The sequence below is a fragment of the Macaca fascicularis genome, chromosome 6 (genome assembly GCF_037993035.2).
Source record: "Macaca fascicularis isolate 582-1 chromosome 6, T2T-MFA8v1.1".
NCBI lineage: Eukaryota > Metazoa > Chordata > Mammalia > Primates > Cercopithecidae > Macaca > Macaca fascicularis.
The window spans coordinates 144,508,950-144,527,067 of NC_088380.1; the positions used below are offsets into that span (position 1 = coordinate 144,508,950).

General features: G+C 44.1%; 1 protein-coding gene across 21 annotated transcripts in view; it reads right to left on the bottom strand.

Annotated features, from left to right (window-relative positions):
• FAM13B (family with sequence similarity 13 member B) overlaps positions 1–12,863 on the bottom strand; it is a 96,828-nt gene extending 83,965 nt beyond the window's left edge. For 16 of the 21 annotated variants that reach the window (XM_073994297.1, XM_073994296.1, XM_015451926.3 and 13 more), the window contains exon 1: positions 6,958–7,254. The gene's annotated coding sequence lies outside the window, so the exon portion shown is untranslated. Of the gene's footprint in view, positions 1–6,957; positions 7,255–12,769 lie in introns of those variants that run through there. The other 5 variants (XM_073994298.1, XM_073994292.1, XM_073994291.1 and 2 more) reach the window with 1 other exon arrangement.
• Between the last annotated feature and the right edge of the window lie 5,255 nt (positions 12,864–18,118).

An 18,118-nucleotide genomic window follows, 5' to 3' on the forward strand; every position in this document is an offset into this window, starting at 1 on the left:
ATGGTCTCCCTGGCACTCCAAAGTCACTAGTCCACTAATTTGCATGATTTTCTATTAAGTCAAAGTGACTATTCACTAAATCAGCGCCTCCCCAAAGTATCAGCACAATGATGGACCCTTTCTAAAAAACACTATAACTTAGATGATATAAAATATCTAAAAAAGGTCCGGCGCAGTGGCTCACACCTGTAACCTCAGCACTTTGGGAGGCCAAGGCAGGTTGATCATTTGAGGTCAGAAGTTCGAGACCAGCCTGTTGAAACCCGTCTCTATTAAAAACACAAAAAAATTAACCGGGTGTGGTGGTACACACCTGTAGTCCCAGCTACTCAGGAGGCTGAGGGAAGAGAATCCCTTGAATCCAGAAGGTGGAGGCTTCAGTGAGCCGAGATTGCATCACTGCACTCCAGGCTGGGTGACAGAGCAAGACTCCATCTCAAATAAATAAAATATATGTATTAGATAATGCATGTTCTAGTCAGTTGTGTGTGCATATCATCTTAGTTTTGACAAATTTTGATTCTTCAAGACTCCTCCACTCTAGTAACCTTTCACCTTTTCTCCACAGAAAACATACACAGGCAAGGCCTACCAGACTGATAGGAGTAAGAAGACTAGCTTATCATTTTTCATAGCTCGTTAATACAAAACTACAATACACTTCATTTTTTTCAGGTAAGGGGTATTATGAGTAATTCTACAATTTGGTCTAGCCAAATAGGTCTCCTGAGATTAAAACTTTTTTTTTTTTGCACAGACTTGTATAAAAACTGGAAAAAATAAATAAATAAGGGAAGCTGGTACATGAACAAAAAAGCAGTGGTTAAACTTTGTTTCTATATCTTCCCCACTAGATTGTGAACTTTAACCATAAAATATGCAAAAAACGGCCAAGTGCTGTGGCTCACACCTATAATCCCAACACTTTGGGAGGCTGAGGTGGGCAGATCGCCAAAGGGCAGGAGTTCAAGACCAGCCTGGCCAACATGGTGAAACCCCATTTCTACTAAAAATACAAAATTAGGCCGGGCGCAGTGGCTTACGCCTATAATCCCAGCACTTTGAGAGGCCAACGTAGGCGGATCACCTGAGGTCAGGAATTCGAGACCAGCCTGGTCAACATGGTGAAACCCCATCTTTACAAAAAATACAAAAATTAGCCAGGCATGGGCCGGGTGCGGAGGCTCACGTCTGTAATCCGAGCACTTTGGGAGGCGGAGGCATAAAAGACTTGCAATATTTCCTTCTCTAGTAGAAATCTAGTAAATGTCATTATCTTGTCAGTGTACCACATTTTCCTCAACCTAGGTCTTTTATACTTGCTAGTTCACTGACCTGAAACACTCTCCCAAGCTTCCTCCTTCCCATAATCAGCTCAAGTCCCAGCCCTGGAGAGGCTTTCTTCAACCCACTCAATTTAATGGTCTCACCTATTAATTTATCTAGGCTGTAGCATTCCTTGGCTCCAAAATATTCATCACAAGTTTTTTGTTTTGTTTTTTGAGACAGGGTCTCACTCTGTCCCCCAGGCTGGAATATAATGGCACGACCATAGCTCACTGCAGCCTCAAACTCCTGGGCTCAAGCAATCCTCCTGCCTCAGCCCCCTGAGTAGCTGGGACTACAGGAGCATGACACCATGTCTGGCCTTTTTTTTTTTTGTAAAGAGAGTGTCCCTATGTTGCTCAGGCTGGCCTCAAACTCCTAAGCTCAAGTGATCCTCCACCCTTGGCCTCCCAAAGTGCTGGGATTATAGGTGTGAGCCACTGTGAGCCTTGCCTACCACAAGTTTTATTGCATATTCATTTCGTGTTTGTTTAATGGCTGTTTCTACCAACAGAGTATAAGCTCACTACAAGTCCACCAGTGGGCTTTTTTTAAAAAATAGGTTTATTAATGTATAATTTACACACTAAAATTCACCAGATTCAAGTGTTCAATGACTTTTACTAAATTTACTGTTATGCAACCATTAGCCACATGACTACTTGGGTTTTGCTCCTCAATGTATTTCTGGCACTTAGGAGCTAAATAAATATCTGATTAATAATCTGACAATAAGTTATTCTCTTTGTTTGTTGTTGTTTTTTTCTGGCAGGATCTCACTCCATCGCCCAGGCAGGAGTGCAGTGGCACAATCTCGGCTTCGCCGCAGCCCCGGCTTCACCACAATCTCGATTTCCCAGGGTCAAGATCCTCCCACCTCAGCCTCCCAAGTAGCTGGGACTACAAGCGTGCACCACCATGCCTGGCTAATTTTTGTGGTTTTTATGGAGACAGAGTTTCACCATGTGGCCCAGGCTGGTCTGGAACTCAGTCTTGAACTTAAGCGATCCACCTGTATCAGCCTCCCTAAGTGCTGGGATTACAGGTGTGAGCCACTACGCCCAGCTGACAATTCTTGTAAATTCAATACTACTATCTATTTAGTGTAATGTGTGAAATGAGTTGGTACATTAAAATAGCCTTTATTAGGCCAGGCACGGTGGCTCACGCCTGTAATCCCAGCACTTCGGGAGGCTGAGGTGGGCAGATCACGAGGTCAGGAGATTGAGACCATCCTGGCTAACACGGTGAAACCCGTCTCTACTAAAAATACAAAAAATTAGCCAGGCGTGGTGGTGGCGGGCACCTGTAGTCCCAGCTACTGGGGAGGCTGAGGCAGGAGAATGGCGTGAACCCAGGAGGCGGAGCTTGCAGTGAGCTGAGATCGCACCACTGCACTCCAGCCTGGGCAACAGAGCAAGACTCCGTCCCACAAAATAAAGAAAACAAGCAAACAGACAAACAAACAAACAAAAAAAAAAAAACAGCCTTTATTACATTACATTCCAAATACCCTTTATTATTTCCATTTTGAATCAAAGTTGGCTACTCACATATTAACCTACTGCCTCTCTTATAGAAACCCCTAACCTTTCTACGGCTTGGCGAACACCGACTGTGGTCAGGTTCATATACACATACCATACTTCCCTTTTCTTAATCAAGTAACCCCCTCCTCCACTCCTAGCCATGTTACAAAACACTTTATAAACAAAGGAAAGTTCTTTCATAAGAATATATTCATTAGCCTGCTATGGTGGCTCTTGTCTGTAATCCCAACACCTTGAGAGGCTCAAGTAGGAGGATCATTTGAGCCCAGGAGACTCCATCTCTATTTAAAAACAAACAAACAAACAAAAAAACCAGGTACAGTGGGCTCATGCCTGTAATCCCAGCATTCTGAGAAGCTGAGGTGGGCGAATCATCTGAGGTCAGGGGTTCAAAACAAACCTGGCCAACATGGCGAAACCCTGTCTCTACTAAAAATACAAAAATCAGCTGGGCGTGAAGATGGGTGCCAGTAATCCCAGCTACTTGGGAGGCTGAGGCAGGAGAATCACTTGAATTCGGGAGGCGGAGGTTGCAGTGAGCCAAGATCACATGCCATTGCATTCCAGCTTGAGCGACAGAGCAAGACTCTGTCTCAAAAAAAAAAAAAAAAAAAAAGGAATGACTTCATTGATGAAAATATAGTCTTCACTTAATGTATGCACCTTCGTAACACTGATGTGATGGAAATAAGTTCTTGGTACAATATATTTCTAGTCAAGACCTAAATATAGATCTATTAACACTAAGTAACTGAAAACGATTTTCAGATATAAAAGCAGCCTCTTCACTGTGTCAAATTTAGTTTAGCCTAAAGCTGCTTCCGTATTTTAAATTCGGCCCAAAAGTTTCTCATACCTAGTAAACTGTAACCTAACTGGATGTGTAAAGAGACTGTAACCTACTCTTACACCAATCACAGAGTTTTAGTCAAAGGTGGGCAACTGTCAAATCATGTTCAGATAAGGCAAATGCTGAGCTGTAACCAATCCAGTTTGTTTCTGTACCTCACTTCTATTTTCTGTATGTCACTTTCCTTTTTCTGTTCATAATTATTATCCAACCACATGGCAAACCTGAAGTCCCTCTGAACATATTCTAGGTTGGGAAGGGTGCCCAATTTGTGTATCATTCTTTGCTCAATTAAACTCTGTTAAATTTAAGAAGGCTTTTTAAAATTTTTTTCTTTCTTTTAGAGACGTCTTACTATATTGCCCAGGCTAGCCTCAAACTCCTGGGTTCATCCTCTCACCTCGGCCTCTCAAGTACAAGGGTCTACAGGTGTGCACCACCACACCTGGTCAGGTAAATTTTTCTTTTAACAACTGGATGGATAACCTGTAAAACAGAAATGTTCTACTTCTAATACTCTGAAAATCGAGTATTCATTTTCAGAAATGCTAGGTCTTTTAACTCATTTAGAAAATAAATTCAAAAACAATAGCTACACCTACAACTCAACAACAAAAAAAAAACCCAATTCAAAAATGGGCAATGGGTCTGAATAGACATTTCTCTAAAGAAGACAAACAAAAGGTCAATAAGCAGAAGTCTGTCACTAGCCTTCAGAAAAATGCAAATCAAAACCACAATAAAATCCAAAAAGGTTATTGTCAAACAAACCAACCAGCAAACAATAACAACTGTTGGCAAGGATGTGGAGAAAATGGAACCCTTGTGCACTGCTAGTGGTAACATAAAATGGTACAGGTGCTGTGGAGTAAGGCAGTTCCTCAAAAAATTGAATGTACCCGGCGCAGTGGCTCACGCCTGTAATCCCAGCACTTTGGGAGGCTGAGGTGGACGGATCACCTGAGTTCGAGACCAGCCTGACCAATATGGAGAAACCCCGTATCTACTAAAAATACAAAATTAGCCGGGCGTGGTGATACATGCCTGTAATCCTAGCTACTCAGGAGGCTGAGGCAGCAGAATCGCTTGAACCGGGGAGGCGAAGGTTGCGGTGAGCTGAGATAGTGCCATTGCACTCCAGCCTGGGCAAAAGGAACGAAACTCCATCCCCCCCCCAAAAAAAAAAATTGAACGTAAGGCTGGGCAAGGTGGCTCACGCCTGTAATCCCAACACTTTGGGAGGCAGAAGCAGGGAGATTATCTGAGGTCAGGAGTTTGAGACCAGCCTGGGCAACACGGCAAAACTCCGTCTCTACAAAAAATACAAAAATCAGTCGGGCGCAGTGGCAAGCACCTGTAGTCCCAGCTACTCGGGAGGCTAAGTCAGAAGAATCGTTTGAACCTGGAGGGCAGAGGTTGCAGTGAGCTGGGATTGCACCACTGCACTCCAGCCTGGGCGACAGTGATACTCTGTCTCAAAACAAACAAACAAACAAAAAAACAGTAATTTATACTATTATAGTCCCCAAGTTTAAAATTTGTATACGATGACGGAGGAGCTATGCAGCGATGGATTGAGGTTATTAATAAATGATTATAAAAGCAGTTATTTTATTGGTGGGGAAACACTGACAAGTCAACAGATTCATTTCAGCCATTTTCCGTCCTAAAACAATGGCATTCTAATAAAAAACACTAACATTTACACCACCCAATGAATTATGCCACTGCAATACGCCCTTCTACATTTTCCAAGAACGTAAGCTGTGTCACACAGGTGTCTAAATTAGTAATAATATTAAATTGGAGAAACTATTACTCCAACTTTAAAAGCAGCACGGATTAAAAAAAGTAAGAAGGGGGCAAGGCACGTTGACTCGCCTGTAATCCCAGAACTCTGGGAGGCTGAGGCAGGCAGATCACTTGAGGTCAGAAGTTCGAGACCAGCCTGGCCAACATAGTGAAACCTCGTCTCTACCAAAAACACAAAAATTAGCCGGGCGTGGTAGCGGGCGCCTGTAGTCCCAGCTACTCAGGAGGCTGAGGCAGGAGAATCGCTTGAACCCGGGAGGAGGAGGTTGCAGTGAACCGAGATCGCTCCACTGCACTTCAGCCTGTGCGACAGAGCGAAACTCTGTCTCAAGGAGAAAAAAAAAAAGAAGGGGCTCCCAGTGGATATACAAATTATTATCAGTTCATTCAATTCCATCAACAAGCACTTAGTAAATGCACAGTACCTGTGAGAAAACCAGGCCAACAAGCATTTCAAGGTTACCAAAAAAGGAGAGTTGAAAATAGCCTCACACTAATCCAGCTCTAAAAAGACAAATAATTCAAAACCACCCTTTAATGTCTGTCTCTCTAAACAGGTGCACCCCAGTTAATATTAATAGTCTGCATTACTATTGGTAATGATTCTGGCTACCATTTTAGATCATAAGATCCTTCAAAGTAAATGCCCAACTTTTTTCATTGATTAGAAGGCGAAACGGGGAACCAAATGAAATAATCCACCATCTTTCTAAAAGTCAGTTTGATTTCAACTGATTACAAACAAAAAGGGCTTAACAGTTTCCCACTGCGCACATGTGCCAACCGATTCCATTTCCTACAACCTCATCTAGGAAACCAGGCGTGCCACGTGAACCCTAATGTTATACAAAGTGTCCCCCTCCAGCCTGGCCTATGCAGAGCGCATTCTAGACAAGGCCCCTAGTGCACCAACAGCCCAATTTTGGCTATATTCTCTGAGCGATTTAAGGAAGTCTGCAACCACTCATCTCACGTGACCTTAAAAAGGGGCGCAGTTGAGCCCAGAATAAACCACACTCCTTTTTCTTCTATATCAACTTCACTGCCCAGTATGAAGGAAGTGGGCGGGGAAGAGGCGCAGCGCCAGCGGGCAGGATAGGTCAGCAAAGAAACGTGGGGTGTCGCGCCATCTACTCTGGAGGGGCTGGAGGTGAGGGGCACGCCCGCTCACGGCACTGCAGCCGCTGCAAATCCAAGGCTGCCACACCCCCCGGCACGGCTTCATCTTCCTCTTTCTCCAGCGGAAAGGGGGCCCTCTCCACGGAACGCCCCACCTGCTGTAGTCCTCCACACCCCGAAACGCAACGCCCGGGAGCAGGCGCGGGTGGGAGGCGGTGCTGGGGGGCAACTGGCGGCGAAGGGCCGCGGCGACCTGCAACCCGCGCATGCGCAGATCCGGGTACCCGCCCGTTTACCTACCGTTGGAACCGCGATGCCCCGTTCCCTGGCCGCGGCCGCTTCTCCAGGACCCGCGGGGACCGCAAGAGGGCGAGAACTGAGGCCCCAAGTGGCTCCGCGGCCGGGAAGCCTCTTCCTGGGGCGGCCGCTGACGGGAGGTTAAAGCTACGGCTGTGGCGCGGGGCCAGCCCGGTAAGCGACCCCCGGATATCCCCGGCGGTGGTGGCGGCGGAGACGCGGAAGAGGGGGCCGGAGTGGCGACAGAGGCTACGGCTGAGGTGCAGAGCCTCCCTAACGGCGAGCGGGAGGAGAGCGGCTGGCGGGCGGAGGCCGGGCCGGACGTGACGTGCGTGGGAGGGGGCGGGGCGGGCCGCTGGCGGGGGCGGGGCGGCGAGGGTCCCCACCCCCACAGCATCCCGGGCCGCGGCCCTGGGTCCTGCAGGCTTGAGGACCGCGGTTCCTCTCCCACCATTTGGGCTCCTGAGTTAGGATGCGAGCAGCCAGGCGCGGGCCCAGGGCGGGTTGTGGGATCCTCGATTTGGGAGATTGGGAAGCAGAGAGGACCCTGGGGAGAGGAAGTAGGAAAGATAAAGGGAAAATCCGGAACACAGAGATCGCTTCTGGTCTCTGCAGAGGAAGCCATGCCCCTCCCTGCAGGCGGCCAGAAAAACCCGGGGCCCCCATATCCAGGTGAGGAGCACAGAGACCTGAACCGAAAACCGCAGGGAGAGGCCTAAGCGGTGACTCCCGTTCCCATTCCCAGAGATGTGAGTTAGGTCCGGTACCACGGGGCTGCACCTGCGTCCTGCCCGCCCCCACCCTACCCCTTCACCTAAGGACCTGACCTAGACTCCAGAAAGAACTGTAAGGCTTCGGTACCTTGGCAGTCTGGGACTGTGGAAGTCGACAGGCTGCGGGCTCACTGGGAGCTTCGTATACTAAAATCAGCCAGCTCCGGAGGCAGAGCTGAAAGGAGGCAGAAAGAATGAGCTCTCTGAACTTGAGAGTTGGTACTTACTTGTATAGCTACCCAGACCAACCCTACAACTCCCTTGAGCTCACAAAGGTATGAATATTCAGCCAATCTCTTCTTTGCTATAGTCTGTTAAGGGCTTTGAGATCTTCCATTTGGCCTCCTTGACGGCGGGTAGATCAACACCTGCACAAAAAATAGCAGCCACCACAATTCAGTTGTCCCTTACCTGCCTGAGCTGGAAGTCGGTAACCTGAAAAATGTAAAACAAGAACCCTCATAGAACTTGGGACAAGATTTGAAAAAAATAAAGTCATCCTATGAAATGATATGTAAATGGGCTACAGAGGCCAGAGTGTCTCCCACATTTCATCAGAGAGACTAACCCACCTGTAACCTAAGTGTCACATACCCAGTTGATGCCGTCATAACCGAAGGGTGGGGTCCATAAAGAGTCTAAAACCTGAAGAATCTGAATAAGAATGTTCTATGAGGTTCCCAGGAACTCTGTCCAGGAATGAGTCAACTGATTCTAATGACCAGAACCAACACTTACTCTCAGGGCAGTTAAATCTGAATTCAGATTCACTCACTCATTCAACAGATACTTAGTGAATGCTTACTATGTTCTAGTCTCTTAAGACACATCAGTAAATCCCTGCCTTCGTGGAGTTTATATCCTAGTAAACCTACATTCTGGATCTCCTTTAAGAGCATACAAAGGCCCATACTCTGATTCCAAACTCAGCCAGTAGCCTTTCCATCATTCTGGGAGTCTCTCAAATAAATCTGCATACCCAATAAGAAGCGATTGTCCAAGGCATATGACTAGGACTAGTTATACTAGCTGTACAGTTTTTGTCAATAAATTCATATCATGGTTTACCAATCGGACACTGTTCACTGGGTTGAATTGTTTTATCCAAATTAATTTATCGGAGCCTGATTAAACTTGAGTGGAGTGAAATAAAAGTTTCCAAATCTGCCAAACAGGATCAACAGAGCCTGATTTCAGAGCAGCCCAGTGAAGGTGCAGCCTGTGCATTTAGCCTTGTATCTCTCTTTAAATATCTTAAATGAAAGCTTTACCTGTGATTCCATGCTTGGAGAAGAGAAGCAATATGATTGCTTCAAAAGCTTTATCGTAAGTGAGTAAAAGTCTTGAGAGTAAATCCAAAGAGAGTTAAAAATTTCCTCAGCCTGCCCTACATATGCAACACAGGCTCTTGTTGACATAACTGACTGTAATAAATACTTTGCTCTGAGTATGAAACCTAAGATGTAAGCTCCCAGAGGGAAGGATTCCCTTGCCTTTTTGTGTGTATGTGTGTGTGAGACAAGGTCTTGCTCTGTCACTCAGGCTAGGGTGCAGTGTCTGGATTATGGCTCAATGCAGCCTCAACTTCCTGACCTCCAGCAGCATTCCTACCCTAGTCTCCTGAGTAGCTGGGACTACAGGGACATGCCACCATGCCCAGCTAATTTATTATTTTTTTAGAGATGGGTTTCCCTATGTTGCCCAGGACTGTCTTGAACTCCTGGCCTCAAGTGGTCCTCCCACCTCAGCCTCCCAAAGTGCTGTGATTACAGGCATGAGCCACCGTCCCTGGCATCCCTTGCATTTTTATACCCTACCCACAAAGTATGGGATCTTAAAAAACAAATGAATTGATCAGTGACCATTTTCCCCCTCAAGAACTCCAGAACATATCCTTGGAAGATATATTCTTTAGATCCCACTTGATAATATAAAAACAGTATGTTCAACATAGGGAGCACATGGGCTATAATTCAAAACAAACTTTTATTTTGTGTCTTTTGCCATGCCTTTCAATTTGTGCAGTGGGAGTAGATCTGTCATGTACCTAATTGAAAACTCAGGCAGGTTCCATGAGTTTTTAGGGGTTCTGTGGTCTCCTTAGGAATAGAGTCCTATTGTCATTGAGTCACGAAGAGTGAAATGTTTTCCTCTTTTTCAGCTGGGAACAGTTGTCTCATTGCTTGCCCCAAAGAGGGGACCATAGTCATCTTTAACCTGCCTAGTCTTTCTCCTCCCAGCTTAACTAACCATAACCAAATCTGGGGAACACAGGGAGAAAAAGGAGCAGGAAAGTTGTTAACTTTGTATGATGGTTTGACATTCCCTGGGCAAGGTAGATGCTTAAAGCTGACCTTTTTTTCATGGATACCTCAGAGGCCACCACCATCCCCCTTCTCTGATGGTTTCTCCCCCATAATTCTATTGGTCTAAGTGTAAAGCTATTTTGGTAGTTCTTTACTTCTTTCCACACACCTCCAACTACTTGTCTGTTGAAACCTGGGCATCTCTGTAAAGGCCCTGTCAGATAGGACCTGAGATGACTCTCACACTCCTCCATTTGCAAGCGACCCTTTATTGTGGGACAAGGTTGTGCACTCCGTACCCTAGGGGGTGCCATTCACATCATCCTCACTGTAGTTTTGTATGTTATTTATTTTGATGTTTTTCCAGCAGGTGGCAGTAAAGTATTTTGTCCAAACTAAATTACAACGACTACTTCCCAATAGATGGAAGCAAAGAATCTGGACGAAGGAGAGCTTTTTTCTCAAGGTGCTGCTGTGTTAGCCTAGTGGCAGCTCTGTATGGTTCACACCTGGTCCACAGGAAGCTCTCATGCACCTCTTGCCCGAACAAACTTGAGAGTACAGGCTAATTCCAGTGCATATTCAACATTCCTCCACTCTGCTGCCAAAACAGCCACCAGCCTATGGGAGTCAGACACAGGCCCACAGTGCCCCTCGGACTGCAAGAGGCACAGGTCAAGTGCTCTGAGCAGTTCGATTGAAGGCCCACTGCCTCAACTTGAGGTAAAAGGTAGGCAGGCACCTGTGGTAAGAATCACAGCTCACCAGCAACGTCTCCAAAGACATTGTCCTCAATAATTCTGATTTGGCCATTTATAACTAAATAACTGTGAGTATTTAATCTACCTGCTTTGTCTAAATCCTCTGAAATTTCTAGAGGGGGTCTATCTCAGAACACTTTAGTTTTTTGGTGGATGGGGGGAAGAAGATGATTTCTTTTGTAATATCTTGTTGCTTCAGTTAAAACAGTGGTTCTCAACTGTGACAATTTTGGGGGACCATGTGTGCAGACATTTTTGGGTTTTTTTAAACATTTTTTTTCCTTCTGAATTCAGGATCTGTTGAATGCAGACATTTTTGATTGTCACCACTGGAGACAATCAGCTATTGGCTGGTGGGTGAAGGTCATGGATGCTGGTAAACATGCTTTATGGCACAGGACAGCCCCTACAGCAAAGAACAGCAATTCTGTTTGTTACAGAGATGAGAAAATACCTCACTAAAAGAATACTTCAAAATTACATCACTTTGTCTTTTTTCCTACAAATTCTTCACCTGTAGATGGAAACGTCACATTTCAATATATCAATAGAGTCAAAAATAGCGTTTGTGATAGCTATTTGGCCAGGATGAGAAGTGACTGGTATAGACTAAGCTTTTGTGTTTCTAAGACTCCCTCTGGAGATGAGGCCATGCCAGGAAAATTGCTGCTTAAGATAAGATTGTTATTTATTTGCAAGATGACTTTTAAGCCTAGAAAACAAGCATTCTATCCAGCTCATCTGAACAGGGACATTATGCCTCTCAGAAGTAAGGTCGTGAGTCCCATCACCGTAGAAGGAATGTATCTTTGCTACAACCTGGACTGCATTCTAGATGCCAGAGAGGACCTCAGCATATCTGTCTCCCCAAGGTCACCAGTGTCACTGGAATGAGACTTGAAGTCGGGAAGTAGCTCTCTGTCTCTGCGGTTACTTTACAGATGGCTAAGAATGCCCTCATTATTCACAGAGAATGTAAATGGCTTCTTCCCTCCTTTACATGAGTTTGACTGAATTCAGCTCTTCCAGATGTAGCAGGATGTTGAGCCCATCCCTTGCACCATCAGTAAGGAAACTTTTAATCAGGTGTCCTCCTTACCCTTACTGATCTCCCTGAGCAAGGCTGTTTGAGTACTAGGATAAGGATTAACTTGTGTTCAGTCAAGACTGCCTTGTCTTTCTTAATACAATGTTAATAAGAAACTGGAGCCACCCTAGCCAGAAAAGCCAAAAAGATATATTCTGTCCCCACCAATTATATCATTTAAAAGTAAAATAGATACAACAAACATTCCAAGCTCTGTTACTAGCCTTGTGACTCTAGTCAAGTTACTTAACTTAGTTGTACCTTAGAGTCCCCATCAGTCAAATAGGGAAACTAAGACTTAAATAAATTGGTATGCATAAAAGTGCTTTATTAGCCATATACTATAATTTTTTCGGTTCCCTCTCCTATACTGCATTCAGAGGCCTCAAGAACAATCTGAAAATGTCTTGCTTTCATATCTGGATTTTTATTGCTAGGAATGAGGCCCGGTGTGAAAACCTTTCTTGACAGAAGTTGCCAAATCTTTGTCTATCTATTTGTAAATGAAAACCAAGAACCACTAAGAATTCCCCCAAACTCTCGGTGCTGGTTTTAAGATCTTCTGAGCCTTGTAAGTTACAATAAATACAAGCACACCTCTTCCCCAATTAGAAGCATATTTATACTGCCCATTTGTAGAACAAGACATGACTATAAATACAGATAGGAAGCCATCATTACATGCAATCTTGTGTACAGGGAAAAACAAGTGCAAATGGAGATGAGATTGTGACTACTCTTGATCCTCACAGAGCAGTGAAATGCTATCAAATTCAGTCAAACTCAGCTAATTAATTTCCTCCTTGAGGTAGTCTCCTCTACTGGGAATTAAGGAAGGACTAAAAACACATCAAATTTAAATCCTCTGATAAAAGAGAAGCAACTCACCATTAGAGAGATGTATTGCTGGCTCTGGCTCTTCCAAGAAATGGAGTGGAAATCTTTCTGTGCCACTTTGCCCAGGACCATTGTGCCAGTGTGCAAGAATGTGTGTTTTTCATAAACAGAAAAATATCACTAGCTGCAAAGAGAAGAAACTGTTCCAGGGTGTACAAATCCCACGCCAACCTCCAAAATAATGGCAAATACTGTTCTGATCTTAGTAACCCAGAATAACTTTTGTGCCACTTACTTATTCAACACATACTTCTTGGGCAGCTATTATGGGTCAGGCACTGTGCTAGGGTACATGATCACGATCTCTGCCCTGGAAAAGCTTCATCTCATGTATCTCTGGAATAAAATCTTTTGGTGGAATAGAACCAAAGTTAACATAATGTGGATTTCAGCTTCTATATTCACTCATATGGCCACTGGTGCCAGTCACATCCAGTTTGGAGAGCTGGAACAATTGACAGTAAGTCTCATCTTTGCCAAGTCCACATATTTGGCCTGATAACTTAGAATTCAGTGTATGACAATAATGTAAGCCAATACTATCATCAGCTATAAGACTAATTTGTTTTGGCTTCTTTATTAAATTCCTATAATCAGCTAAATATTTTTTCCACAGTCAGAACTTTTATTGTTAAAAATAAATGCATAACAAAGAATAAATATCCCTTTCTCTTCTTCCCTCTGCCTGTGTCCATATAGGGGAAAGAAAAAAGTGCTCAGAGATTCAGTGAGATTATGACCTTCACAAAATTATGAACTTTCTGCTGCCTTTTTAACCAGAAATCTAGGCAGGAGGGTCTCACCATTTTTTATACCCTCCCTGTTCCTTAGAGGCTCTAGGCTTTTGAGCCTTCCTATCATTTGACCAGCTAGGTTGCTTCTCAACACCTTTTTTTCCCCCTTTGAGTCAGGGTCTTGCTTTGTCTCCCAGGTTGGGGTCCAGTGGCCCAATTATAGCTCACTGCAGCCTCAATATCCCAGGTTCAAGCAATCCTCCCACCTCAGCCTCCCAAGTAGCTGGGACTACAAGCATGCACCATCATGCCCAGCTATATATATATATATATTTTGTAGAGACGTATTATCACTACGTTGCCCAGGCTGGTCTCTTAACTCCTGGGCTCAAGAGATCCTCCCACCTTGGCCTCCCAAAGTGCTGGGATTACAGGCGTGAGCCACCATGCCCAGCCTTCAGGCACCTTTCATTCAGACCACATTTTCTGTGGCAATGTTTACAGATTTTGGTCTAACTACAGCTGTATGTTTTGCCAAACATTTACACCTAACTGCTCTTTTCCACTAAAGTAGATAACAATTTACAGAAGCATTTAATGTTTTCTGAATCCCCAAGTTCATCAGCAGAGAAGCTCCAAAACATGAAGGTGTACATCCCTATTTTAGGCCTTGCCTTCATAGAAAGAAACCAACCTGGCTGGGTGCGGTGGTTCAAGCCTGTAATCCCAGCACTTTGGGAGGCCAAGGCAGGTGGATCACGAGGTCAGGAATTCAAGACCAGCCTGACCAACATGGTGAAACCCCATCTCTACTAAAAATACAAAGTTAGCCAGGCATGGTGGCACATGACTGTAATCCCAGCTACTGGGGAGGCTGAGGCAGGAGAATCGTTCGAACCCAGGAGACAGAGGTTGCAGTGAGCCGAGATTGCGCCACTGCACTCCAGCCTAGTGACAGAGCGAGACTTCTTCTAAAAAAAAAAAAAAAAGGCCGCACGCAGTGGCTCACACCTGTAATCCCAGCACTTTCGGAACTTTGGGAAGCTGAGGCAGGAGGATCACAAGGTCTGGAGTTCCAGACCAGCCTGGCCAATATGGTGAAACCCTGTCTCTACTAAAAATACAAATAAAAAATCAGCTGGGCATGGTGGTGCATGCCTGTAATCCCAGCTACTCAGGAGGCTGAGGCAGGAGAATTGCTTGAATCTGGGAGGCAGAGGTTGCGGTGAGCCAAGATCGCGCCACAGCACTCCAGCCTGGGCGACAGAGGGAGACTCCATCTCAAAAAAAAAAAAAAAAAAAAAAAGAGATAATAGAATGGAGGGAAGACAATATTCAAAGAATAGTGGCTGAACATTTTCCAGAATTGAAGGTAAATATCCTAAATTCTGGAAGACTAAAACTTGCCATGCTGGAAAGTATAAAATGCACACATAGTTAAAGTTTAGTACCCAGAGAGAAAGGGGATCTTAAAATTAGGCAGCAAGAAAAGACATTAGGCCAGGTACAGTGGCTCACGCCTGTAATCCCAGCACTCTGGGAGGCCAAGGTGAGCGGATTGCCTGAGGTCAAGAGTTTGACACCAGCCTGGCCAACATGACAAAACCCTGCCTCTACTAACAATACAAAAATTAGCCAGGTGTGGTGGCACACGCCTGTAATCCCAGCTACTCAAGAGGCTAAGGCAGGAGAATCGCTTGAACGTGGGAGGCAGAAGTTGCATTGAGCTGAGATTGCGCCATTGCACTCCAGCCTGGGTGACAGAGCAAGACTCCATCTCAAAAAAAAAAAAAGAAAAGAAAAGACACTAATCTTCAAAGAAAAGATAATTTGGCTGACAACAGACCTTTCAATAGTAACAACAGAAGCCAAATGATACTGCAGTATATCTTCAAAATGTTAAGAGAAAATTACCATCTTCCAGAAGGAAGATTCAAAATGCGAGAAGTAATGGTGAACAAAGAAAATCGTTTGCATGTTTGCTGTAAATCTAAACACTATCCAAAATAATGGCAACAATGTCTAAATTCTACTATTGTTCAATAATTTTACATGTGCTATTGTGAGAGGGTAAATGAAAGTATTAGAAGGCTTTGTATTGTTTAAGAGTAGGCTAAATAAGTTTATAATTTGTTGAGTTAAATATATATGTTAAAATTTCTACATAATCACTATAAGAAATTAAACAGTATATATAACTTCCAGTTTATTAGGGGGATAAAATAAAATGGGAAGATCTTAATTTTAAAAATGGATAAAAAATTTTAAAGGAGGACAAATAGTAAAACATTAGATAGCAGAAATAAATTCAAATATGAGTAATTACAATCAGTGTAAATATATTAGTTCCTAATTAAAAGTAAAAGAGCTGGGCAATGTGGTTCACACCCATAATCCCAGCACTTTGGGAGGCCAAGGCAGGAGAATTGCTTAAGCCCAAGAGTTTGAAACCAGCCTGGGCAACATAGCAAGACCCCATCTCTTAAAAAAAAAATTTTGGTCAGGGATGGCACTGAGACGGGAGAATCACTTGAGCCTGGGAATTCAAGCCTGCAGTAAGCACCACTGCACTCCAGCCTGGGCAGCAGAGCAAGACCCTGTCTCAAAAAAAAAAAAAAATTAATAGCCAGGGATAGTGCTTTGCACCTGTAATCCCAGCTAGTCAGGAGGCTGAGGCAGAAGGATCATTTGAGCCCGGAAGTTTCAAGGTTACAGTGAGCTATGCTCGCACCACTGCACTCCAGCCTGCGCAACAGGGGAAGACCCAGAAGTTCATAGCTGCATTTTTTATATTGGCGAAAAAAAATGGAAACTCAAGCTCAGGTAGTTATCAATGATAGAATGATGAATGATTAATACAGTATGGTATCTTCATACCATGTAAACAATGAAAATGAACAAACTACAGCTGCAAACAATATGATGAATCACAAAAATAAATGAAAGAAGCCAGACACAAACACATATTGTATGAATCCATTAAAAACAGTTCAAAAGCAGAGAAAACTAAACTATCATTTTAGAAGTCAGAATTGTGTTTAAGGAGGGAAGTCTTTTTGAGGAAGGAAGAAATCAATAATAAGGAAGGGTCATGAGAAGATATTCCATTTCTTAACCTAGGAGGAAGTTGCATGGATATGTTCACCCAGGGACAATTCAGTGAGCTGTACTCATGATCTGTATACTTCTCCATATATATTTTATATTTCAAAAAGTTTAAAAATAAAAACTAGCTCCTTAAGTTTTTAAGTTTTTTCTTTAATTGAAATTAAATATAACAGTGTTTCCCCAAAAAAGCAAAACTAAATCATCGTGTTTAGGGATACAAATTAGGGGAAAAACTTAAAAAAAAAAAAAAACCAGGAAGTGACTAACATAGACATCATGATGATGGTTCTGGTTCTGGTTCTTTTGGGAATGAGGGGCAAGAGTGCCTGGAGACACAAAAATAAGAATGCTCTTATTCTTGATATGAGCAGTGGTGGTTACATGGGTGTTTGCTTTGTATTAAATTGACCAGGGGCCAAGCGCAGTGGCTCACACCTGTAATTCCAGCACTTTGGGAGGCTGAGGAGGGTGGACCACCTGAAGCCAAGAGTTGGAGACCAGCCTGGCTAACATGGTGAAAGCCTGTCTCTACTAAAAATACAAAAAGTAGCCAGGCGTGATGGCGCAGGCTTGTAGTCCCAGCTACTTGGGAGGCTGAGGCAGGAGAATCACTCGAACCCGGGGAGTGGAGGTTACAGTGAGCTGAGATTGTGCCACTTCATCCCAGCCTGAGCAACAGAGCCAGACTCTGTCTCAAAAAAAAAAAAAAAAAAACAAAAACAATAAAAGAAATTGACCAGGCCAGCAAGAATCACTTGAGGCCAGGAATTGGAGACCAGCCTGGGCACCATAGTGAGACCCCATCTCTATAAAAATTAAAATTAAAAATTAGCCAGGCATGGTAACACACCTGTAGTCCCAGCTACTCAGGAGGCCGAGGTGGGAGGATTGCTTGAGACCAGGAGGTCAAAGCTGCAGTGATCCATGATTGTGCCACTGCACTCCACCCTGGGTGACACAGAGAGACCCTGTCTCAAAAAATAATAATAAATAAGAATAAATTATTGACCTGTGTTTACCTTGTTTGGGCATTATTCTTTTTTCTTTGAGATTGAGTCTTGCTCTGTCACCAGGCTGAAGTGCAGTGGCACAATCTTGGCTCACTGCAACCTCCACCTCCCGGGTTCAAGCGATTCCCCTGCCTCAGCCTCCCAAGTAGCTGGGATTACAGGCATGCGCCACCACATCTGGCTAATTTTTTATATTTTAGTAGAGACAGGGTTTTACCATGTTGGTCAGGCTGGTCTCGAACTCCTGACTTCATGATCTGCCCGCCTTGGCCTCCCAAAGTGCTGGAATTACAGGCGTCAGCCACCGCACCCAGCCTCTTTTCTTCTTTTTCTTTTCTTTTTTTTTTTTTTTAACAGAAATGGGATCTCTCTCCGTTGCCCAGGCTGGTCTCAAACTCCTGGGCTCAAGCAATCTTTTTGCCTCACCTTCCCAAAGTGCTGGGATTACAGGTGTGAGCCACCATACCCAGCCAGGACATTTTGTATAT